Consider the following 13,758-nt stretch of genomic DNA (forward strand, 5'->3'; position numbering starts at 1 on the left):
ACCCACCCCCTGCCTGACTGTCTATCCCCATATACCCCCTCTATCTATCTATCCATCCCCATATACCCCCTCTATCTATCAACCCACACCCTGCCTGCCCATCCCCCTTGCCTGCCTGCCTATCTCCATACATCCCCTCTATCTATCCCCATAATCTATCACCCCATCCCCCTGCTTGACTGCCCATCCCCCTTGCCTGTCTGTCTGTCTATCCCCATATAACCCCTCTATCAATCTATCTATCCACCCCCATATACCCCCTCTATCTATCTACCCATCCCCCTGCCTGTCTATCCCCATATACCCCCTCTATCTATCTATCTATCTATCCCCATATACCCCGCTATCTATCTATCCTCATGCCTGTCTATCTATTTCCATACACCCCCCTCTATCTATCTAATCTATCTATCTATCCCCATGCCTGCCTATCTATCTCCATACACGCCCCCCCCCCCCATCTCTCTCTCCCCAGGCACATCTCCCGATCTCCCCTGTATGGAGCTGTGGACTCTGAGGACCCGCAGCTCCGGGCAGCTCCCAGCTGGTCTCTCTCCCCAGTAGAAGTTGGTCCAATAGAAGCTATTACCTCACCCACCTTGTCTGTGTGTCTGTCTATCCGGCCGTCCCCATGCACCTCTCTCCTCTCTCTGGCACGCTGCCCCTTGCTCTCCCTCTCCTCCATGTGCTGCTGGCTGATCCCTCGCGCTGATTCTGCGCCGGCCCGGCACCGCCTCCACAACCCCCCCCCCCCCCGCGTTCTTTTTTTTTGCCAATGAAGCAACCTCTGCCCAGCCCCGCCCCCGCCGGGGATGCAGCCAATGGGCTGCGCCGGCGCCCGCCTCTGCCGCAGGTAGCCCCCGGTGCTGATGTCATCCCTGGGAAGGCGGGAGCCAAGGTGAGTAGAGTGGGGGCGCTGAGCTCATCCCTGGGCCGGGGGATCCGCCCCTCCCGTCCGGACCGGGGTGGGGGGGGAGACTCCGCTCTTAGGTGAGTTTAACCCTTTGGGTGCTGTGAGATGGGGAATTACCAGCACCCACCCCCGGCCATGGCATCTCGCTTGGTGCCCCTGGGGACGAGCCCCCTCTGCATCCACAGGGCACTGGGCAGCACGCGCACTCTGCCCTGCGCCTCCCCCCGGAATCGCAGCCCCCCCCCTCCTCTCCATAGCCCCTGCCCTCTGGGAGGTGGGCTGAGGCTGGCCAAACAGGATGGCACAGGCATGCAGGGAGAGGGGAGGATCGCGAGGGGGGAAGGGCCCTGTTTGCCCGTCCTGCACCAATGTGGCACAGGGGCTAGGGCCCCGAGCACATGGCAACAAGAGTGGCGCCGGGCACATGGCACTGACACACATAAGCAGCCCTGACATTCAACACCCTGGTGACCCATAGACTCAGTACCCAGACACCCTCCCTTTACCCCTCTCCCAGTGCCCACTTCACCCCATGCCCATGCCAATCCTTAGGAGATCATCAGACCCCTCTTGAGCCAGAGGAGCAGGAGAACCAGCCAGCCATGAGTTTTGTGCGTATCTAGATTCACCCAGGGTCTCATGGTTATGTCTGCAGCCCACCTGGCTAGTGGCATTACAAGTCCCTCAGGCATAGAACAAAACTTGGCAACTGAGGCTGGAAGATCTGTGTTTCTAATAAAGAGATAATTATCCCAGGAAAGTGGACTGGACGGGGGGGGCCACCCTGAGGGAGTGGTTGTGGGGTGAGGGCTAACCCGAGGGACCTGCAGGGTAGTAGCCCATCTCTCTCTTATGATAGCCCACCTCTTTATGATAAGGGTGGCAGTGTTTTTCAGTGGTTAGAGCAGGGGACTGGGCAGCAGGACTCCTGGGTTCTGTTAGCAGCTCTTCCAGGGGGTATGGTGCTTAGAGTAGGGCATTAGGAGTCAGAACTGCTGGACTCTGTTCCTGGCTATGACACTAACTTGCTGCATCTTCTTGGACGAGTCACATCCCCTTCTGTGCCTCAGTTTACCCATCTTTACCTTGGTATAAATTATTGTTTCTATTCCAGCTATGTCCAGCTGAGATGGTGGCCCTGCTGTGCTGACCATCAAAAGGGACAAAGGGTGGCAGGGAAAACAGAGGCCCAGAGAGGAAAAGTGACTTGCCCCAGGTTGGTGACAGAGCCAGGAATAGAAGCTGGGTGTCCTGAGCCCCAGACTGCTGCCCTAACCACTAGACCACATTATAACCTATCAGTACCTCTTCTGGGCTGTTTCTTCATAGAATGTCAGGGTTGGAAGGGACCTCAGGAGGTATCTAGTCCAACCCCCTGTTCAAAGCAGGACCTGTCGCCAGACAGATTTTTGCCCCAGATCCCTAAATGAACCCCTAAAGGATTGAATTTATAACCCTGGGTTTAGCAGGCCAATGCTCAAACCACTGAGCTATCCCTGCCCCCTCTTCCTCATTTCCTTCTTATTCCACAAACAAAACCAGCCTGTAAAAGGGCTGTCGGTTAGGTAAGCATGACATTCCCCCAGTCAAGCCTTAAACAGCAAGGGAATGCTAAGTTACGGGACACCTCTTAGCCAGGGCCGGCTCCAGACCCCAGCGCGCCAAGCAGGCGCGTGGGGCGGCATTGTCGGGGCAGGGCGGCATTTGGCTCCGGCGGACCTTCCACAGTCATGCCTGCGGGAGGTCCACTGGAGCCCGGGACGAGCGGACCTGCCGCAGGCATGACTGCAGAGGGTCACCTCTTCCCGCGGCTTCGCTTGAGCTCCCGCAGCCATGACTGCGGCGGGTGCGCTGGTCCCGCGGCTCGCACGGAGTTCCCGCAGGCATGCCTGCGGATGCTCCACCGGAGCCGCGAACCAGCGCACCCGCCGCAGACGCTTCTGCCCCGGCCGCGGGACCGGGGAAGGGCAGCGTACTGCGCCACCCTGCTTGGGGCGCCGTAATTTATAGAGCCGCCCCTGCTCTTAGCAAAGCCCAGACACGCTTGATGCGAACGACAGAGCATTCACCATTGCTAAGAACTTCCTTCTGCCTCCAAGGTGAGAAACACATGCAGAATGCAATACATTCACCCCAAGTTCAGTGCTCTTGTCACTGCATGCTGGACTGGGACACAGGACACCTGGATTCTCTTCCTGGCTCTGCTGGGTGATCTTGGGCAAATGCCCCACTGTGTTCCTTAGTTTCCCCTGACACCATTTGTCTCTTTTGATTGTCAGCTGTTTGGGGCAGAGACTTTCTCACCATCAGTCCCTAGCACAATATGGTTCTGATCTCCGTTGGGGCCTCAAGGTGCTATTGCTATATATAATAAAAGCAACCTCAGCAACCATTCTGGATTGATGCGTTGGCACAGCTTGATCTGTAGCCTGCTGTGGCCTTGTGGGGGAAGCTTGAGGTTGTCATGATGGGTTTAACTCAAACTAATAACTGATTTTGTTGAAAATCTTCCCCAAATTCAGCCGGTGCCCGCAGATGATGTGCTGTGAGTCTGGGGAGGGGACACGGTATGCTTGAGACACCAGCTCTGCCACTGACCTGCTGAGTGATTTTGGGGGAGTCACATCCCAGCTCGGTGCCTCAGTTTCCCCATCTGGAACATGGGGATAATAATCCTTATCTACATTACAGGGGGTTGTGAGGTTTAAATTACTTTATGGGAGGCAGCATAGCCCAGTGGCTAGGGCACTGGACTAGCGTGTCAAGAGTCCTGGATTCTATGCCTACTTCACCACTCTGTGCCTCAGTTTCTCCTCTCGCTCTTTAGACTGTGAGATCCATGGGGCAGGGGCTGCTCTTCCCTTGCTGTCTATGCAGCATCCAGCACAACAAGGTCTCGGTCTTGGTTACAGACTTTTAGGAGCTACCATAATGTCACTAACTTGGGATGGTGAAAAAAGCCTAAGGAAATTAGGGGTTTAAATGCTATTGAAATTCGACAGGAGTTAGGTGCCTGGCTCCCTTAGAAAATCCCATCCTGGATTCTTAGCAGCTCCGGCCTCATTCCATCCCATCCCACCCACCTCCAGCCGTTTCCAATGCCAACTGGGGAGCCACTGTGTGGTGCCAACACCAATAGAAGCATAGGGATGGAGGCGGCAGGGAAGCGTATTGTGGCACGGTGCCCGCTTGGTGCATTTAGAGCGTGCCAGCCTCCAGGGCTGGTAACAAGGTCACCGAAGAAAAATAAAAGGAAGAAAGAAACGAATGTGTCAATTTCTTGCAAACATGCCCAGTGGGAAAGAATGAAGGATAGGGGGATGCCCCTGGGAAAACACCTGCTCAAGGAGCAAAACAGGTGTCTGAAGGACGGGTTCTAGGAGGGGCTGCTACATTGTACTTTGAGATCTAGGAATGAAAAGTGAGGCGCTCTCTGTCTCTTATTCTCAGAACAGAGCTGTATCTAGCTATCCATCTCCACGCAGATCTATCCGTCCCAAGACAGAGCTATATTATCTACCCATCTCCACACCGATCTATCCCGATACAGAGCTGTATTATCTACCCATCTCCACACCGATCTATCCCGATACAGAGCTGTATCTTGCTATCCATCTCCATACAGATCTATCCGTCCCAAGACAGAGCTGTATTATCTACCCATCTCCACACAGATCTGTCCCGATACAGAGCTGTATCTAGTTACCCATCTTCATACAGATCTATCTCGATACAGAGCTGTATCTAGCTACCCTTCTCCACACAGATGCATCCCGATACAGAGCTGTATCTAGCTATCGCCATGCAGATCTATCCCGATACAGAGCTGTATCTAGCTATCGCCATGCAGATCTATCCCGATGCAGAGCTGTATCTAGCTATCGCCATGCAGATCTATCCCGATATAGAGCTGTATCTAGCTATCGCCATGCAGATCTATCCCGATATTGAAGTATACACAATACAAAGCTATACAGAGCTATCTGACCACCCCCACGCAGCGCTCTATCTCTGGTGTGTCCCAGGGGATAGAGTACTGGAGTGGGACTCAGGGGACCTGGGTTCTGTTCTCAGCTCTACTACTGGCCTGGAGCAAGTCACTTCTCTCTGCATCTCAGTTTGCCCAGCTGTTCAATGGGGAGAATGATACTGACTTCCTTTGTAAAGTGCTGTGAGATCTTCAGATCAAATGTGCTAGACAGGAGCGAGGGATTCTTAGTGATCTGTGCTGCTGCCTGTCACCATGACATTGGGAACCTCTTCCATGAAACAGATCAGCAATAGCAACGTCCCTAGTGGGCTTCATGTCATCTCTGTCTCTGCTCCCTTTTTGGGTCCTGGACTTCTCAAACGTCATTGCACCGCAACCCCCTTCTGACAACAAAAATTACTACATGACCCCCGGAGAGGGGAACGAAGCCCGAGGCTGCCCGAGCCCCACCGCCCCAGCAAGTCTAAACCAGACCTGGTGACCCCATTACAATTAAACCTCTGGTCTAATCTCCCCTGGAGGCTTGTTCCATGGCCAGATCCCACCCACAGCCTCACTGGAGGATGCATCCTTCATTCCAAGCCAGGATCAATGCCAGCTCCACCTGCTGCCTGAGACAAACTGGTGGCAAATGAACTTTAACCGTAGGGAAAGGGGTGGGGACAACTGCCCTGGAGACTGTCACCCTCTGTTTAACCCCATTGCTGGGGCAATCTTCACCCTGCTCCCCTCCTGCCCTGGAAAACACACTCCCACTGTCCTATGGGCACATGGCACCCGTGCAAGCCCTGAGTGTCCGTAGCTTCTCCGACACACACACAGCTATCTACAGACGCTGGCAGATGGCGAGCAGAGACTAGGATTATGGAGCCCGCAAAGAGGGGAGGGCTGTGAAGGGATTTCAAAGCAGGAAGGTCAGAGTGAGACTGGCTCTGGCCTTTCCTCTAACGCTGCCCCCCCCCCCCCCACATGGGGAGAGAGCCTCTCTTGATGAAACTGGAGGCTGAGCTCCTAGGAGGGAAAATGCACTTTCACACTGAGGGTGGTGAAATTCTTCCTGACGCAGAGGCAGGGCCGGTGCAAGGATATTTTGCGCCCTAGGCGAAACTTCCACCTTGCGCCCCGCCCCCGTAACATCAGTTCATTGAGGGGAAAATCCCAACGAGCCTTTATAAACCCCAGGGGCTGCTCCCCAGACCAGGTTCTCCCTGCCCCCTGAACTCCCCTGGAGGGTGCACAGCTCCCCCGTGAGCCCTCCCCACCCCACCCTGGCGGCCCCCGCCCCGAGTCCTCACTGGCTTTGCCGGGCTTGGGCCGCTGCAGCAGCTCGGCAGGGAGGAGCTACCTTCTGGGCGCTCCTGCAGCGGACATTATTTTAAATTCATCAGTCACAGAGGTTTAGTGTGGCCATAACAATGTTCCTTGCTTTCAGAAAAAGGGACCACTAATTTACTGTGTGTGATCTCCATAACAATACACACGTTTATGAAATTTCAGCAACTTTAAAAAAGATGTTTCCAAAGATTTTAGGCATAACAAAGGATTTTATATCTTTCTAAGGTACTGATTTAGCTTAAAACTAGTTCATCAGATAGTCAGAAGTAAAGAAAGGGAAGCTCTTTGTCCAGCTATCTGGAAGCAAAAGGCTGTTGCTTCCTTCAGTGGGGGGAGGGGAGGGGAGAGGGGTGAAGGGAGAAATGGATGGACAGAAAGGGCAGGAAGACTTTGGAGGCAAGTTTTTTTACTATAGTAATTAAAATGTGTATTTTAGATAAGGGTGGTCTTTTGAAGAATTTATTTAAAAAAACCATATGTCTGAAGATCGAAGCTTTCAAAGTTAAAGATGATTGTGCAGCTAAAAATCTATGCAAGGATTTTTTAGAGATGTGATTTTCTAATCTTCACCAACGAAATATTTTTAAAGCAAATTTTAAACTAAGGCCCTGTAGACTGACAGGTTCTGAGTAACTTTAGATAATGTTTACATAATGTTTACATAATGTTTAGATAATGTTGTGCCCTACAGTCATGCACAACTGCTTTTGTCAGTACATTCAGAAACTGATTCGATACCTGGGGGTTGGCAAATGCCTGTTAAATGTCTTCATTACCCCTTGAATGGCTCTTTAACAGTTTCAGTGTTGTGCTAATAGGTCTGGCAGACTGGAGACTTTTTCTCTTTTAACTACTAGATCCCTTTCCCAGCCTGCAGGAAGGGTCAGAACAAGGATAGGAAAACCAGTCGGGTGGACACTAAGACCCAGTGGTGCCCCAAATTTTCAGGTGCCCTACCCAGCTGCCTATTCCTAAGGACGGCCCCCAACCACTTGCTGCCCTAGGCCACTGCCTAGTTCGCCTAGTGGTTGCACCGGCCCTGCGCAGAGGGACACTCAGGAGAGCTGGTTTCAATCCCTGTTCTGCCACAGAATCCCACTGGGGGCAAGTCACTTAATCGTGCGGTGCCTCAGTTTCCCCCCTTGTTCTGCTTTATTTGGACCGTGAGCTCTCAGTGGCAGGAATTGTCCTACACAGCACACAGCAGTGCCCGGATCTCATGTGGGGGCCCTCCATGCCATTGTAATGCAAATGCAGCGTTGCCACCTCTTGTGACTTGATTGCAAGTCTTGTGATACCGGTTTTTTTCTTTAAAGTCCCAGCTGCTGGAGTGACGTGATGACTGACGATACACTTAACACTGCCTCAGCATTGGGGGATGGACTAGGTGGCTTCTTGAGGTCCCTTCTAGCCCTATATTTCTATTAGTCTATGACAAGAGAGTCTCAGCTTTCACTTAAAAGAAAAAGTAAGTTTCTGGCCCTTGTGGAAGCTGGGAACTATGACCCCTAATGGCTCAAAGCCCAGAAGGCACAGAAAAAACAGCTGAAATGTATCATTTTTTAAAATCTCATGATTTCCAGGGCTTGACGTGGGATTTTTAAATGGGGTCGCCCGTACAGAAATAAGGCAGTGTCAGAGGGATAACAAAGAGTGACCCACAGGGGCTGGGTTTATAAAGGGACACATAATTTAATGACCAAAGATGACAGCTGAAGCTGTACAAAGAAAGATGATGATGATACAAGGGTTAGCAACCACCATGCTCCAGGGAACGAACTGATCACGGCAGGGGTCAGGAAGGAATCCAAAGGCCATATGCTGCCATATGAGAGACTAGGTTTATTTGGCTTACGGAGGGTTTTCTTTTCCATCTTACTTTGCATCTTAAATATCTAGCACTGGCCACTGTTGCAATCCAGACAGTGGATTTGATAGACAAATGGTCTGATGGCAAATCTTCTGATCTGAAGCATTAATATTAAAAGGGACATGGTCATGATATGATGCTTGGTCATCTTCCCTTTCTGTTTCTAGGTACATGCTCATGCTCCTCATTTTGCAGGTCCTTGGTGCCGTGTGGGTTACACAAGCACATGTTGCACGCGGGTTCTACCAGAGTGTATTGCCACATGGTCACCAGTGCAACAGGGGAGACAGTTTCAGTCTCCTTTTCTTCTTCTCTCACCCGTTTTCTCTGAAAAGTAACAAATTACGGGGGCCGGATGATGCTCTTGTTTCATGAGGAACATAGGCACTGTCCAATCCGCCTAATCCAGTCTCTGGTCTTCTACAGTAGACAATACTACACGTGTCACAGGATGAAAGAAACTTAATATGGCCAGTAATGGAACGGCTTCCTTCTCAAGCCCTCTCAGAAGCTGGTTCATGCTCTGAAGAATGAGGATTTATAGCCCTTCTCATACATATTTTGATCCCGTCTAATGTAACCGTGCGGTTGAGATCAGAATCTGGTGCCTCGGGTGTTTTTACCACCTAAATTCTGGGCCTAAGCTGGCTGTGGCCCTGCCATGCTTCCCAAGGAGCAGAAAGAGAGTCAATAACTGGGACCTCACGCCAGAGGCCGGGGGCTGGGTCCAGTTCCTCACAATAAAGGGATCTCTGCAGAGCTCTGGGGCCATGCCCCGCCCAGAGCCAGCACTGGCTGGAAATTTTCCATCAAAACTGGTGGTGGTGGTGGGGGTGGGGGTTTCGAGGGAAAATCAGGTTTTTGAGTAATCGCAGGTTTTTACAAAAAGCATTTTTCTTCCCACTGAAAAATTCCAATTTTTTTTTAAATGTAATATCTCACACTGGAAATATTCCCATTCTGCAATGCCACCACAGTGCCTCCTGGGAGTCGTAGTGTGGGCGCTCCCATTCCCCAGCTGGGCTTCATCTCCCATGATGCACAGCCTTCCCTCGGCAAGAGGGGAGACCATGGTGCATCATGGGAGATGTAGTCCAACCAGGGGAACTGGCATACAGAGGAGACTGGAGGCATGACACTTCCAAACTACAACATCCGTGAGGCACTGCAGCCTTGTGTCTACCATAATACACAGCCTCCTTCCCTCTTGGTGAGTGAGCATGGTGCATCACGGGAGATGTAGTCCAAATAGGAAGTCTAGCCAATAGAGGAGAACAGGGGTACAAGGCACCTGGATTACAATTCTCATGAGGTCCTGTGGTGCTTTTCTGAATTAAAATATTGCCAATTTTGATTTTTTTTGCCAAAATCTCAAAATTTTCCACAGCCATACTTGCTGTGTCTCCTTCCCTTGCCTCACCTGGTCTGACTCTAGGAGCTATGCAACATTCTGCTTGGTTACTGTTTGGCTGGGATATCCCCAGTGAAACCCCAGAGGGCTGTCGGCTGTGGTGAGGGTGCTTCAGAAGAGGATGTTCTTCCTGTGCGGTGAGCGCTGTGCCTTGTGTGGTGCTTGGCTGCTGGAAGTGTCGAATTTTGGAAGAGGTCAACCCAAGATGGCCAACGCTCTGTGGTTATTAACGATCCCCTGGTGCATCTGCAACAGCTTCCAGCATCGTGTGTCTATGCCCAGCACTGCCCCTGCAGGGGGACCTGTGGCTCTTTGCTCCCTGTCCTCAGCACCTGAGGGTCTGGCTGTCGTTACAGACTCTCCTGACACCTGGTCCTTCTGCGGCAAGAGTGAGACCCTGGTGCACATCTGTGTAGAGCGTGCCAGGTGGCAGCTCCTCTTCGCCTCCTCCAGGACCTCCAGCTGAGGTTCTGGCTGCACTTTCCCTCTCACTTGCATCTTCTCATACACCTTATCCGTGGCCCCATGGGGCCGCAAGACCTGCCTGTCAGCCTCCTCCTGACACCAGCCAAGATGGCCTCCGCCAGACGAGGTGGAGCAAGCGCTACAGGAGGGCGCTCTTTGACTTCAGGGCCTATTTCCATTTCCTTGTTGCACCACATCTCTAGGCAGAGTTCCTCTGGGCTGCAACCACTGACTTCTTGAACTCCCTTAAGGCACTGTCTGGGGTTCTCTGCTTGGCGTCCCCCTCTGGATTCCCTAGTTTTGGCCCCACAGCCCTCACTCCCATCCCTGTTTTTCATTTCCTGTCCCACATGATCATTTGCCTACAAGGCTCAGTGGCTCCTCCCCCTCAATAAGGAAGCCCCACCCCAGAGCTGGCTGCATTTCGACTGTGGGCACAATGATTTTCAGGTGTTGCTAGGGTGCCCTCAACCATAGTGCCCAGCCGCCAATGTCATCACATGGTCAGCAAGGTAAAAGAACAACCACCAGGCGATTCACACACAGGCACACCAAGCTTTTTATATATATATATATATATGCTTGCCAGCAGGCCTACGCCTCCCATCACACACACAGGACGTGACACTGACAACCCAAACCTAAATGCCCCCGCTCCCTGCCCCCAATCACAATAATTTGGATCCTGGGCCGAACTCCTGCTGCATTTCTCGAGCCAACCCTCCAACTTGTATCATTACAGCGGGACCATGGGGCTGAACCCCCCCCAGAACGGGGGGCAAAGCCGGACCCAAGGATGCCTTGGCAATTCAGGCATCTCTCAGTGTGGGCTGAACCAGAACTTCACAGATGGATCCAGAACCCTTTTTTTTGGTGGGGGGTAGGGTGCAGTTTGGATCCGATCTGTATCCAGACTTGCCAACGGGCTTCCATCGCTGGGCTAGAACCGGAATCTGGTTCAGAGAGCGGGAGCCAGCTCCAGAATCCATCCCCTAGCTGAGGATGGGACAAAATGGGGAGGAGGAGGGGGAGGTTTGTTCCCTGGCAACCTGCCTCCCCAGGGGAGGGAGCATCAGGAAACACGATCCTCCCTGCCCAACCTGCCCAACCGGAGCCCTGAGTTCAAAGGGCATTTCCGAGAGCCGGCCTGGGAGATGACTTCATCCCTTAGTGAAGGAGCTTTATTTTCCCACTGGTGGGGTGGATCAGGGGGAAGGAGCAGTGGGGGAGGGGGCTGTTGGGGGGTTTGTCTCTTAAGCTACAAGATATGATTTTCTCAATCATACATTGAGGCCTGTGCGCCCCCAGGACATAGTGGGGGGTGGGAGGGTGGAATCTGGCTCTCAGCAGAGTCGCTCAGTGATGCAATCATCAGACTGTCGGCCTTTCCTGCCCAAACCGTTTCCTTAATGAGCCAATGTGGTCATTTCCCCTGTGCTGCTCACCTCCCCCCCCCCCCCGGCATACACATACATCCGGGGATCGGTGACCTCAGTCGGCATCGAAGGACTTAGCATCAGAAGATGCTTGAAGCACAGTAATGCCAGCTTCTGTTACAGCAGTGCCCTGCCGCTGCCAGCTGGGACTCCGGAGCTGTGAGCGTCTGTTACAGCAGTGCCCTGCCACTGCCAGCTGGGACTCTGGAGCTGTGAGCTTCTGGCTGGCAGTGCCACCAGGACCCTAGGACCATTCACACTGAGACTGTTTCATGGCTGCTCTCTGCCAGGTTAAGTTATTTACACCAGTGCAACGTGAGTGAAAAACCTTCCCCATTCTGCTCAGGTAGCATTTCACGCCTGCTCTGCACTGGTGTAAATGGCTGCACGGGGTGCAGGGCAGCAGCGAGTCGGGCTCCTCATGCCAAGTATGTGCTGCAGAGAAAACTCCCATCCATGTAAGCAGCTAGCCCGGATCAGAGTCCCCCTCCCTCTCTAGCCTCATGCTGCTGCCCCAGGAGGAAACCCTAGAGAAAGGCTGAGTGGGACCCCCGGCCCCGTGAAGAGCAGGGGACCAGATGCCAAAGGCCACCAGCAAGATAAACATCACTCCAGCCTCAACTCCATTTCCTCCAGGGGTTACTGGCTCCACAGTTGGCAACAAATGATACCTCCTGTTTTTTGTCAGGGAGCTCAAAGCACTCCCAGTCCCCCTGGGAGGGAGGACAGTAGTACAAGTATCACTGGACAAAGAGGGAAACTGAGGTAGAGTGAGGCTAAGTGACTTACCAAGGTCACAGAGGCAGCCTGTGGCAGAACAGGGTTTTGAACTCAGGTGCCCCAAGGAATCAGTGAGTGCCCTCACCATTGAGCACATCCTTCCTAGCCAGTCCCTGAAATCTCTGTCTGTCTGTCTGTCCGTCCATCCGTCTGTCTGTCCACCCACCCACCCAGCTAGCCAGTGGGAGGGTCAAACTCGGCATGGCCACAGCCTGCATTAGCCATGGGGACCCAGCAGTGTCCCAGTGACACTGACGCTACCCTGCGTTCACTGAACGAAGCCACCTGGCATAACGCCCTTTCTCCCCAATGTGCATGGTAACATACATGTGCACCCCCCCATGCATCTACACACATGCATGCCTGCACATCACTGTGCACCTGGTGCAGGTGTCACCATAGAGGTGTGAACATGTGTACACCTGGCTCAACATACAAAGGTGCTGGTCTCAGCACGCATACATTCAAGTGTGTGTACACGCACTGATATCTATGTGTGCTCGCATTTCAACAGATTGGTGTGAACACGTGTGCATGTGCTTGTGCACCCATGTAGGTGTGAACATGTGTCAACATGCACAGACATATATGGGCACACACATCAACATAGAAGTGTGAACATGTGTCAACATACATTACATATATGGGCATGAACATGTAGGTGATAATGTGTGTGCACAGCAACATACATCAACATGTGTGCACATGTATCAGCACACAGGTGTACGCATGGGTTAAGACAAGTATGTGCATATGTGTCTGTCTTCCTCAGGGGGCAGGCAGTGTGGCCTAGTGGATAGACTTCAGTGGGGTTCTGCCATCGGCACCGGTTCCCCATTATAATCATTTTGCTCCCTCATAATTATCTCTATGAGAGCAGTGCTGCGCTCAGGACCACCCCCGCCCCACACACACACACACGCACACCGGTGCCAGGCTCTGCATGGACACAGAGTGAGAGACAGCCCTTGCCTGAAAGCGCTCCATATGTATAGAGGGCAGGAGGGGAAACTGAGGCACAGAACAGGGCAGTGACTTGCCCCAGGTCACGCAGCATACAGCACCCAGGCTCCCAGGCCAGCGCTTGGTCCACTAGCCCATGTCGCCTCGCCCCATTGCCCCACCCCTGGCAGCCACAGGGTCTCCATCACCTCCTCTTAACACAGCCCCAATCGCTGCAGCGTTTTCTGGGGGGGGAGCCCGAATGTCCACCCTGCTCTTGCCCCCCGCCCCAACTGCCCCCAGCTCTGAGGCCCGGCCCAATCCCCCAGGGTTTGCTACAGCCCAGCGCGGCGAGGGGGACGGAGGCGGAATCCGCAGCCCGAAACCCCAGGCCGGGCCGATCCCCATGTCATTGCTTCCTGAACATCACGTGAATACCGACTACGGCGGGGCGGGGGGGCGCTGCGGCATTGCCATGGCAACAGATCCCAGCGCTCGGAGCATGAAGTCAGCACTAATATTATCGCTGACACCATGGAGAGGCGGGGGGGGGGGTCACGTGGCGCAGTGGAGGGAGGGGAACTGGACGGACGGGGGGGGCTCGCAGAGTGAGGA

The 13,758-nt window shown here is 53.1% G+C and overlaps 1 protein-coding gene across 3 annotated transcripts in view; it reads right to left on the reverse strand.

Moving 5' to 3' along the window:
• The window catches only part of MAP3K12 (mitogen-activated protein kinase kinase kinase 12), an 83,321-nt gene that overhangs the window by 26,615 nt on the left and 42,948 nt on the right, over positions 1–13,758 (reverse strand). Inside the window, exon 1 of one of the 3 annotated variants that reach the window (XM_044995610.1) lies at positions 599–702. The exons of the other annotated variants lie outside the window; for them this stretch is intronic. The gene's annotated coding sequence lies outside the window, so the exon portion shown is untranslated. Of the gene's footprint in view, positions 1–598; positions 703–13,758 lie in introns of those variants that run through there. 3 annotated transcript variants of the gene reach the window in all.

Source organism: Mauremys mutica, chromosome 20 (genome assembly GCF_020497125.1).
Source record: "Mauremys mutica isolate MM-2020 ecotype Southern chromosome 20, ASM2049712v1, whole genome shotgun sequence".
NCBI lineage: Eukaryota > Metazoa > Chordata > Testudines > Geoemydidae > Mauremys > Mauremys mutica.